We start from the raw sequence: 12,670 nt of genomic DNA on the forward strand, positions 1-12,670 counted from the left end.
TCCTTGTTGTTTTCTATGCAAGAGATGATTAAGATAGACTTTCTGATTGAACAACAAATATCACAGCAGGTTTGGAAATATCATCCTGCACTGTATAACTGATTAGAATAAAAATATCTAATGCCAGCCTTGTACTCATATCCAGTCAAGTCTTTTCCCCAATGTTCTTCTTACTACTGAATATTTCACTGCAGTCTGCTTTTTCAGAAACAAAAGCACACAAGTGAGGTCCCTGAAGAAAACGCTGTTTGAATTAAAAAAAATCCTTAGTGCTACCTACATCCATATGAATGGAAAAAAAATTGTATTCATTTTAACATCTAAGGATATGAAAGTGTAAGGAAATTTGCAGGTAGAATCTAGAATACTTCTGTATTTGAAAACATGTGAGAAACAAATATACATTACTTCCAATATTCATCACAGTAGAATAAATTATGATGGAGAAACTGGATAGGAGATGAAAATTAAAATTAATCCACTCAAACTGAGCAGTAAACATATGCTACGTGGTGGAGATAATAAAGGATATGATTCCTCTGTTTTCTGTAAAAAATGGGAAATAAAAAAGAAAACAACATTTCAGTATACTAAAAAGGTTAAGGACTGTTTTGGTTTTTTTTAGGGGTAAGACATGGTAAACACAGCAATTGAATTACATCAGAGGGTATCCATTCCATGCAGTGAAATATATTATGCAAAGGCTTTTGACCTTTAAAAAAATATGTTGATGATTTTCCTCTGCATACAGAAAAATGTCAGCATAGGTGTAAATAAATGTCATTAACTTTGTTTTTGCATTCAGAATATATCCACAAGGACCAAGATGTGCTGGTATTCAGACACATGAAAAGAGAGCATTCAAACCAGCAATTAACCCTCCTAATTCACTTGACTGCTCAGGCCGCCTCAGCGATGGCAACCTCCCACATTATTAAGGAAATAGGTCCTTATCAAGCCCATACAGTATGAGTATGCATGTTGTCTTACCACAAAAACTGCATGCACTGCATGTATTCATGCCATGTTCTGAAGATCTGCTCTCCCAGGGAACTGAAGAAGTCCACTTCCAATTTTCTATTTCTTCAAATATATGTATATAGAAGAAATAGAAAATGAAGAAATAACACTTCACTTTGATAAAGAAATTATAGGTAACTGTATGCCTTACCCTTTAGAGGATGTTTTTACTGGCCACAACCTCATTTGAATGTTTCAAGTTTCAGAGTATGCCTCTATTGTAATTGAAGCTTAACAGTCCATAAAATGACTACCTGGATATTTCCATAATCACATTTCTGCTATCTAGTAGCTATCACTGACTGGAGAAGGGAAATCTAGCACTCTTAAGATGCCAGGAAGAGAAGGCGACTGTAGGTTTTAAGAGACCTTGAGCTGCTGTCTGTCCTGTTGTTCAACATATGTCTCTCTCAGTCCGAACAGGGCAATCCAAAAATACCTTGTTTCAAGAATCCTCCAAAGCCCCTATATATTTTCACCATTTTGAATTTGGAGAATAGGATTAATTTCATTATTCAGTGATACACTGTAATCAAGGATTGTCTCCCACCCAAAACAAAGTTAACATTGGTATTCAACTTTTGAACATTTCAAAAATCTATTTTTGTTTCTTAGTTTTGCAAAAGTGTTTTTGAGAGTAAATGGTAGTAATAACAATGAGCAGAAATAAAGGCCTGCAGGCAGCTTTGGTTTCATCAGTATTTTCATGCAATTTAATGATGATTGATTGCATAAATTCTTGGGAATTGCAGGCAGTCAGCATAGTTAAAAATTAGGTCATTTGTATAGATGTAACCAAATTTAAGCATCCAAGATGGAGAAAAATTCATGAGTCTGCTTAATTATATCTTACAGATTAGCCTGTCCTGGAAAGCTGGATGCTTAAAAAGTGATCCTGCGGATGCCTACCTCTTGTTTGGATCTCTTGATTTCAGCAGCAGTATAGACACCAATAAGCAAAATTGTAAGTGTCTGCAGGACTGAATCCATAATTGAAATCTTCTAAAGTACATCAGATCATACTGGGGTTCATAATTCTGCTCCTTTCTGATACATCTCAGTAACTTAAATGCTGTCAACAACATGCTGTCTTGACATCCTACACCATTACATCATGAAACTGTTTAAATACTCCATGAGTTTGTTGGTAGAACTACATTGGGAATTTTTCTTTAATAGATCATTGACACATTTTGTGCTGTAGTATTTAGAGATTAATAAGTGACTCAATGATGGAAAATTTTATAATAGCTACTTTGTAGCCATTTATAAATTAAGTCAATCAGTGTATGATTCAATACCAATTTGGTTTTTAAATGTGTTATGAAAAAAACATTTTTATATCTCAGTCTAATTTTTAGACATTAATAACCAAACCATTCATCCTATACCATGACTGCTTTCTGCTGTGAGTATGATAGCTCTGGAAGTAATGCATTTTACCTTTGTTCTCTATTTACATCGTGTAGCTTATACCATTTTCAACGACACAAAAGCAATAGAAATATGCTGTCCAGGAAAATTTCAGGGCTCTAAGGGAGTCATATAAAATCACTAGGCAGTGTGATGTGGTAATAACAGTATTATGATGTTGCTTGGAGGACAAGGAGATGGAAACGGAAATAATGGGAAGTTGGTTAGATCCTGTAGGACAATGCCACACACATGTTGATATACACACGTGTGTATATGCATATATATTACATTTGTATACACATGCAGCTGTGGGTGAAAGTTACCAGTTTGTGTTCAGAGACACTCAAAAATACATCAGTGATTTCTGATCTTTCTGAAACTATTCCACATTTTAACTAATATAGTTATTCTTCATTCTAAAGCATACAGTGGTTAGAATGACTTTTAAAAAGGTTCAGTCACACATCACTTTCTTTTTATAGAAGGGGCATAGGACTTTGGTCAGGCCTTAACTTTTGTATGTCATTTGGTGGTAAATTAGTTAATTTATGTTGGCTTAAAACACAGATTAAAAATATTGCTAATGGACATTGATTAGTGAAATAAATGGTACTGACACTAAGTGAATGGCAAGTATAGGCTCTGTTAAACTGTACAGTAAATCTGGTTTTGGAAATAACTTAGGTTGTTAGATGTTAGGCTTCGATGTTGTTGGTGTTTTTTTGTTTGTTTGTTTGTTTTGTTTTGTTTATAGGGTTTAAAGTTTATAAAAAGTCCTTAAAGGTTTTAAAGTCTGGGTTTGACAAACATCAGAAAGTTAAGCTTAGCTGAATTCTTTGGTGTACAACCAAACTGGGAATTGCGTGCTTGAAAAATACTTTAGAGAATTTGTTTTAATGAATGTTGTGTGACTATCCATGCAGAGCAGATTGGATCAGTAAAGTTCAGTGCCATGTTCTTCAGTGTTTTCATTCAGAGAATTATGAGTACACAGTGGAAAATTTTTAAGGTAAAAATCCTCCAAGATTTATGAGAATATTACATTTTATCCTTCCTTTCAGTCTTCTGAGCTCAAAGGTGCTGCTGCAGAACATGACAAATCAATCTACAGGTTAGAAATAATCCCGAAGTGCTCAGTGGTGCTGAACTTCCACGTAGGACTGCTGGCGAGAAACATGTTCTACCATACTCTGCCTGGTTACAGAACTGTGTTGTATTCATACAGGAGAGATACTGGCTGTGATAGATTATGTTTTTGAGCCGGTTAAGGTTGTTTGTTTGTTTGTTTTTTGATGAGATACTTTTCTGTTGAAAAAAGATAGTTCATCAAAACCAACACTTTTTTCGAGAAAAGGTCAGCTTTAACAAATGTTCTGCCTTTAGGAAAAAGTATCAAAAAGTATAGAAACTGCAATTTTTTCACTTTAGCAGATCTAAAAATAAAATATCTGCTCAGAATTTCATTGTGAAGTTCAAGTTAATATGTAGTAAAATACAAACATTTTAGAATTAGCTGAGCATTTTCCTAATAGAAACAGAATTATGTTTTATACTTAGTTCTCAAAAGTGTCTCCTCTTTAATGTTCTGTATTGTGCAGGCTTTCTTTTTTACATTTCCCACATACCTTTGTAATTTTCCAGTTATTGCATTGGAAACATTCAAGTTTAGTTAAATATCAGCAATAGAAAACAGGATACCTACCTAGGGATGTGGCTTATCAAGCATACTTAATTTTCTCTTTGGTACAAGGTCGTACACAGTAATTGCTTTGAGTTATTGTTCTGGAGAGCATGTTTAACATCTATGATGAATTTATGTTCTTCTCCTGTCCTCTAAGATCTAGAACAGAGCAAGAGATCTTTGATCTCTTAGGAATAGCTCTGGTTTTTAAAATTCATTTCAAAGTATTTGATATAGAAAGCAGGGTTATGCAAAAGAATCCTGAGTTGTAAGTAGAAAATAAGAAAGTTTGTCCTTCCAGTCCAAAAAAAGCTAAACTATAACACAGATGAGTTTAGCCATCCTGAAGGAGTTCCCTTGCACCAGAGAGCAGCATGACAATTTGAATCATAATCTTGAGCTTTAAGTAGCTTTTCAAATCACTTGAACTAGGAGCACAAGGATCTTTGAAAAAGAATCTTAAAGCCTGGAACTTGATTCCAAGCAGAGGATGACAAGAGATGACAAGTTGCCTGGTAGTGTATGCTCGGTGCAGAAAGCTTTGTCTCAAGGAATGCATCATGTATGTAGACTAAGGAAGAAATGATGACAGCATGAATAATGAAAAGTAAAAAAGGAAGCTTGTACTACGTTTTGTCAAGACCACACTTCACGAGTTTCAGTGAAATAATTTCTTGACTAAGAGAGGGAAAATCAGACTTATATGAGCCTCAAAGTGTTTGACAAATACCAGCTATAAGCTCAAACTACTGTTTTGAACAACTTCTTTGTTTTCATTGTCTGTTACACTTCATAATTTATGAGGAGGAACAGAAAAGATAACAGAATAAATGATCTGGGCTTTGTTTTGGGGGATAAAACTTTTATGCCTTAAGAAAAACAACATTAGCTACAAACAAACAAACAAAACAAATAAAAAAAGCTCTAAAGGAACTGTTCAGACATCATTCAGTGTGTAGCTGGTCCAACATTACTGAGGTACTTGGAGACCTGTAGATTTGTATTCTGTATAATGTATTTGACTGTTCTAGAGTAAAAGGGCTATAAGGGATTGGAAAGACAAGTGTAGACGAACAAGTAACAGTGAAACTGCTGATTAGAAAACACTTTTTCACACTAACAACATGAGATATACTTTCAATATGTCAAAATAGGAGTTCTTGTAGCTGAGGGCCAGGTGCAATTTTGTAAGAATAGGCTGAAATGAAATGAAGTTTTCCTGTAAGTTATAGACAAAATAAATGCTGTTGATGTCTTGATGTATTTATTTTTTAATCTTACACTAGATAGGAAAAAGGACATCTAAGAAATGTTCGTCTTTATTGTGTGTGTGCTTTTGTTGTTGGTGGTGGTGGTGTTTTTTTCCCCTCAAAACTTTTCACTCTGCCACTGTAAACTTGCTTGCTCTAGCATGAATCTATTATGAGAAAAGGTTTGGAAAACCGGTGCAATGTTGTACCAGAAATACTAGATAAAACTGAAAAATTATAATCACAGAGTTAGTAGAAGACCTTTTCCTTTAAATACTAGCTACTGACAGGTTTGACTTAGTAAATACCACTTAATTACAAATTAAATACATGTTCCTCCACATTAGTTGATAATTATGGTTAATATAGTAGACCCAAAAGTAATTACCTTCAACAAGAAGAGAAGTTGTAGAAGACAAAAATAATCACGTATTTACATGTAACAAGGTGCATTTTGTGTTAGTCTTCTTCCACTACCTACTACTTGTAAATAAATGATCAATGATTTCCATGCAAGAAAGGACTTGGTCAATATCTTTTCCCTATAAAAGAAGCATTATAGATTTATATGGGAATAAATTCACTAAACAGAAAAATTAAGAAGGCAAACAATGCATATAGACAAATTAAAATGAAGTGTGGGAAAATCATTAAAAATTAATGTGCCTTAAATTTCATTCTAAGTTATTTACCACTCATGGTATCTTTATTGCTAATTCAGGAAAACAAACAGACGAACCAGGAAGAATAAAGGCTTTATTTTACCTTAAATAACACTGTGATATAAAAGAAACAGCACTGAAACATGTTCTGTTATTGGGAGTTAGAATCAAGACATGATATGATATCAAGATGATATAACAAATCCTTTGAACTCATGACAGAGCAATTGTATGTGAATCACAATATGATGCGGTGTCATGTTGACAGACCTGTTTTGTTTTTTATTTGCTGTACCTTAGAATTTTATTAGCCAATAAAAGATTGAAGAAGCAGATTTTGCAATGGAAAGCAGCTCTAAGGATGAGTTCTGTAATCCCAGGTTGATGCTCAAAAACAATATTTCAGTGGATAAATCCTTTTCCTTAGAGACACAAAACAAATTAATGAAATCTTGACCCTTGGAACACATCAGTCTTTGTTCCAAACTTGGAGGGCAAGGCCATGGCCTGCCAGGTAATGCAACAGGCCTTGGCCTGCCAGGTTGCAGCAATGAGCAACCCGGCCATGCCGAGACAGAATAATTATCAAAGTGGTACAACAGGAGTGGAAACTAGTGTTAGTGTCAATAATTGGAATTAAGGAGGAAGTACCAATGACATCATACATCCATTACATTAAAATAAATTTTCAGTGTTGTCATAACATTCCTATTGCACTTACATATTTCAGAAGTGGCAGTAAGATGGAAAATAGCATTTACCATTGAATTATGAAGGTCTGAAGTGGCCTGTTCACTTGTGGCCTGAGAGAACAAGGGTAGGATTCTGGGTAACTTCTTCAGTATTGAGGAGAATTCTATGGTCACTTCCTTCCAGAATGAAACAGGAGCTTACAAGGCTCTCCAAGCTCTGGTTTTCACCTCTGTCCCCACTGCCTCCATAGATAATCCCCATTCTGGTCAGTCAGTCAACCACGCTTTATACCTGAAGATTAGGATCTTGAACCAGAACTGTTGCTACATGGGGGGGGCCTGAAACACAGATTTTCAAAAGCAGTCAACACCCTGTGCTTCCTATCAGAGCCTCTAAATGATTTTGCTCAGTGGAGACGAGATGAAAGGAACTGCCAGTTATCCTCAGACTCTGATTTCTTTCCTTTGTCAACTCTGAAAGTTTTTTCAGATCTTAAAATTTCAGACAGTTTCATCTCTCAAACAAGCAAGTCAGATAGATTTTCAGATTCTGGACTAAAACTAGCTAAACAGTAATCTCGCTTTCTTAAATATTACTTCAAATGAGGGTGATTATTAAGGCAGAACTATTTATAAAAAATAATAGCCTCGTAAATTTAGCCCGTCCTTTGAATGCTTCCTAGACACTTCTGTGATTTCCTTAGATTGCAGTCTATACATAATATCATAATTTAGATTAAAATTATTTAGACAATCAAATCAAGACAGAAGTTTACATGTACTTTGTTGATGAAGCTTGTATGTTTAAAGATCTAATATGTATGTTGATGCTTCTGATGCCTGAATAGGTGCCTTAAACAATTTCAGTAATTAAAAAGTGTGCATCTTATGCCAACTTCTGAAGAGGTGACTGAAATTTAAGTGTTGTGTGAATACTAGCAGGAGTGCACACATTTTCAAATATTTGTTATAAAACTTTGAATCATAACCACCAGTGTCAGTCATTTTTCATTATGAGAATGTTGGCAGGTAATTTTTGATAGTATTCATTGAACTTCAAGGCAAATACTAAATTTTGGAAAAAATGCAGATATATGAGCCTGAAGGGCCATGACAAAATGATTTGTCCTGCTATACTTAGATTTAAAATCAATTCTAGTTTCAGAATATTATTTAAATATGTAAGTATCTTCTCAGAGATAATCTTATTTGTGGCCATAATGTGTATATTTCCTTAATTTCTCTACATACACTCAACCTTGATACTATTTTGTTTCTTTATGATAAAGTGTATTTAGTAAGGCACTAGGAGCATGTCCTTTTAAAGAAAGAAGATTTGTTTTCAGACACCAAAAAGACAGTGTTGGAAGTTGGCACTGATTTTTAATATTTATTCCTGGCACATGACTTTTCTTCTTGGAGACACAGAAGGACCAGTACACTCAATAAATTAACTTTGGTTAATATTTGAGACTAGTGATGACTTTTGGCTCTTCTGCCTCAAGGGGCATTACTTTTATTTCCTCAGGGAATTCATCTACTGGACAATGAATGCTAAAAACATGGTTGACAAGAAAACAGTAGTGCCCCTGGTGTTGCCCTGTTCTGTTCACTAGCTCCCCATGTAACATTTAATCTAAAGCAGGCTCGGCATATAAACTTTACAATATGAGAGAATATGAAAACTTGTTTTTGTGTGAATATGTCTCTTCCCTTCCTCTTAGTTCCTTGGCATTGTCCACTTCTTGAGGAAAACTAATGAAGAAGTAGAGATTTCTGAGCCACCTGGAAGTTTCTTCCAAGAGAGGAACAGAATCACTGCCACCTTTTTTATTGTTTCCCTAACCCATCAGTGCCCACTTCTTTCCTATAGATTAGAAGAAACCTCTGAAGGTCACCTGGGGTCAGAGACTTGAGGATGAATCAGATTGTTTGATTAATCAGTTTTGAATATTACAATGTATAAAGATTTGATAACATCTTTGGGAAATCTGTTCCAATGTTTGAATACCCTCACTGTGATTTATTTCCCTAATAACTTGTTGTACTTGCCTGTATTGGAACTTCTATGTGTGACCCATTGTCTTGCAATGTGAATGTCAAATGAATCCCTGTCTGTTTATTTTGAACAAAAATTATCCTGTTTCTTTGGAAAGGAAAAACAAATGGTAGTTAAATGTGATGTCTACGTTAGTTTTTACTGTGATAGTGACTTCAAAGTCAAAGACAGGAGTAGGGAGAAAAACACTACTGTGACCTCATTGCTACTTTTGACAGATAAATAGCTGAACTTTCTAATACCCTACGAGCCAGTAGGTGCCTTCACTTCATGTGTCAAAATATAGACTAGCTGGTGTTTCTCATCTAATTGCAGTAAATTGAATCAGTAGTATGTAAAATTTTGAAAGGAGGGCTTTTGGCAAGGAATTTTCTTATCCCCAGGTAATATTTACATGTTTTTTGTTATTTTATTAATTTTATTCTTCTTATACCTAATAAGGAGTAAAACTTCTCAATACTTTATCAACTGTCTCGCTGAATCATTCAAACTGACCTGTATTGATTGATTTTGTAGTTGGGGCAGCATAAGAACTTTATTTGTCCATCTAGTTCTGTGTCTTTTTCTCGTGTACAATTACTACGTGACCTTTGACTATGTTAGGAAATATAAGTACTCATTCTGTGTTGATGTGAATTGTTGGTATTGAAACACTGTGCTCTCAACTGTGAAAGTACTATCACAGCTATCAAGCCTTTTTGAATGCTGATGGGGTATACACAATGCTCGATACATACAATAAAAATAGATCATTTGTGAAATATTTACACTTGGAATTTGCTTTCCCTAGTATGTAGAAGTTCAAGAGATTTGTTGAGTCATACTGATTCATAAAAGGAATGATAATAAACATTTTTTATTATTTTTTTTCTGTATCAGAGAACAGGGAAAATCATGACATGAGTCTGTAATTACAGACTCAGATGCAATGCTATCATATCAGATTCCTCTGACACCTGTTTTCTTTCATTCATAAATAAACATAGAAAACATACAGTATAATGGAAATTGAAAATAGTTTTGTTCCTCTTCAGTGATCAAAAGATTGCCAAGTGTCCTTTTAAAATATTGTAAAGTATTGTAAAACAAAAGTTTTACACTTTTTTATTTTATCAGGGATTTTTTATTTTTTCTTTTACATTTGACTAACCTACCACATTTCCTCCACAATATTTTGGCTTTCTAACACCTGAAGGTTATGTTAATCTCTAGAAAAGATATTTGATATTCTGCTGTCCCTATTTGGTACTATTAATGTCATATTTTCCAATCTGTGTGTTAAATGTTTCACCTTACTCTGTCATTGTATTTCTTACTGAAGTGTATGAAGACTTATTTTTATTTTGAAGCTCAGTTGCATTTTTTTTATTGAAACTGAGAAGTTGAAAACATTATGTATCAAACAACTTGCATGTGCTTTTTGATTTTGTATAACCACAGAAATGATTTTCAGCCACAAATGGAAGTATAAGATGAACTTTCTCTTAAAATATTTTCCATTGTTTGTTCATTGGAATGCTAGCCTAAGTTCAAAATTTGGGAGGTACTCAGGTTCAGATCTGGTTTACATTTGCAAATTTGACTTGCTGAGCATTTTACGTCTCTGTGTATTTCCATTTTGGTGTCCCCCATCTATATATAGGGTTATTATTAAAAAGTATTATCCTGGTATATTCTGAGAGGAGTGACAATAACTTAGAACTGTAGCAGCAAAGAGAGAGGTGTTAGAATTTAGCATTTGTAATGAAAATTGATTGCTAAAATTCATGTATTTGTGAAAACATATTGTATATTTAATACTTATCCAGTGAAAATGCAGTCAATATACCATGTAGATATATTTTTGAAACATTTTAGGTAAACATTATAAAATGTACATAGTTACCTGTAACCAGCATTCCAACATTTGCAACTGGAGAAAAACAAATAAAATGGCCAGCATCTTTTTCATCTTTTTTTTTTTTTTTTTTTTTTAATTTTAAAATAATGCAGAAAGTCAATACGATACTTATAAAGAAAGTAAATACTTGGAATCCAGAAAAAAAAAAAAAATCAAACACCCTCTCTTTTATTGTCTAAAACATTGATTTTGCAGCTGCTCTAGATTGGAGTAGATAGCCAGATTCATATTTTCTTCAGCTTTCCAGAATAAACTATACAGATGCTCACCAGTTACAGATATTACAGGCAGAAATAGCACATGTACTGTCAGGCTACTAAACACAGGAAATAATTGCTGTTCACTTTTCTAATAACTTAGCATTGTTATCTCATTTTATGAGCATAAGTTTATCAAGTAGAGCATTAAATCACTTTCATTTTTATGAGGATTATATCAAAACACCAACAGTAGTATTCTGTATGGCTCCAAGTCTTCTGATATCTGATTTTTCAAAAACTTATTCAGTTCTTTGTCTAGAAACCTATTACCAACCAAATTTTATAACCTTTATATCTCTGTATACATCACACTTCTCAAATGCATTAAGTTATTCATTACTACTTGCAATATCTCATATCTCTTAGACAATATGTTTTTAAGTTGTTCCAACATACAGAACTATTTTTTTCTCTGTGACTCTGTACAACTTATCATGAGGTTTATCCACCTTGGTGTACAGTAATAGCTCAGATTTTTTTTTTATTATTTTTTTTATTTTTTTGTATATTCAGCATTTTCACAAGATTCTTCTAAGAAAGGAAATAGAGTTTTTGTGGTTTGGTTTGACTTTTTTCCATTTTTAGACAGTGTTTAAGTTGCATCAATTTTTAACATATCCTTACTTTTTTTTTTCTTTTTTTTTTCCTAAAATAAGTAAAAAGAGAATTTATTTCCAGCTATTATGTGTATATTTGGTTGACTTCATCTAAGACAATCACTGTATTGAAACCACATTCTGAAAAGCAGATAAATCCTTTGTAGCAACACCAGTCCCACAGCAAATATCAAGTAGAGCTTACATCACCTTATGTAAGATTTGAGTATGATGGAGAAATGTATGCTAATTCTGTTCAGTTCTGGAAAATTTTGTAAAAACAGTTGTTAAAGAGGTTGTAGAAAGCTAGTGATTGATCTCTTCTCTTAAGCAACAAGGTATAGAACAAGATGAAATGGCCTCAGATTGTACCAGGGGAGATTTAGGTTGGATATTCAGAACAAAAAACAAACAAACAAACAAAACTTCACTGAAAGGGTTGTGAGGCTGTGCAACAGGCTGCCCATGGAAGTAGATGAGTCACCATCCCTGGAGGTGTGTAAAAGTTGTGTGGATGTGGTGCTTAGGATCATGATTTAGTGGTAGACTTAGCAGTGCTAGGTTGATGGTTGGACTAGGACTATGGACTTATAGGTCTTATCTAACCTAAACAATTCTATGAGATAGGTAGGAGGATTCAACAAGTGAAGATGTATTTTTTCATTAGAGTCCTCATACTTGCTAACAAACCACACTTGAGAGGTGCGTATTTTTTGTAGGAGCTTTTATTATTCCAGAGTGGGGTTTTCCCAGTGAGGGATTCTAACATGTAAACTCTTGAAAACAATGGTAATTGTATCTACGTTTACTGATTTCACAGTGGTGATTGCAGAACTGTATTCATTGATTGCAGTCTATCAAACTTAAGAGTTTCCTTAGCAGCTTAAGAAAATTGTCAGTTAGTCACTATTTCTCATTTATGATGTTCAAATACTTCAGGAGATTCTTCATTATTAGTAGTGGTCATTTTGGACCAACTTCTGACATGAACAAATAATTATTTGGGAAAATATCTAACTTACAAAAAATAGTTGGATGAGATTCCCTTATAAAAGACTGCAAGAGGCTGTCTAAAAGACTTTTACTTGCAACGAATAATCCAATCACGTTTCCAAAATGGTGTCTTTTAAGATT

At 33.8% G+C, this 12,670-nt stretch overlaps 1 long non-coding RNA gene across 3 annotated transcripts in view; it reads left to right on the forward strand.

The window, feature by feature from the left end:
* LOC311444537 overlaps positions 1 to 12,670 on the forward strand; it is a 255,592-nt gene that overhangs the window by 132,295 nt on the left and 110,627 nt on the right. For all 3 annotated transcript variants that reach the window (XR_014697927.1, XR_014697928.1, XR_014697929.1), the window contains exon 4: positions 1,876 to 1,984. This is a non-coding gene — a long non-coding RNA (uncharacterized lncRNA). The remainder of the gene's footprint in view (positions 1 to 1,875; positions 1,985 to 12,670) is intronic.

Source organism: Aythya ferina (genome assembly GCF_964211825.1).
Source record: "Aythya ferina genome assembly, chromosome: 1".
In the NCBI taxonomy this organism is placed as follows: domain Eukaryota; kingdom Metazoa; phylum Chordata; class Aves; order Anseriformes; family Anatidae; genus Aythya; species Aythya ferina.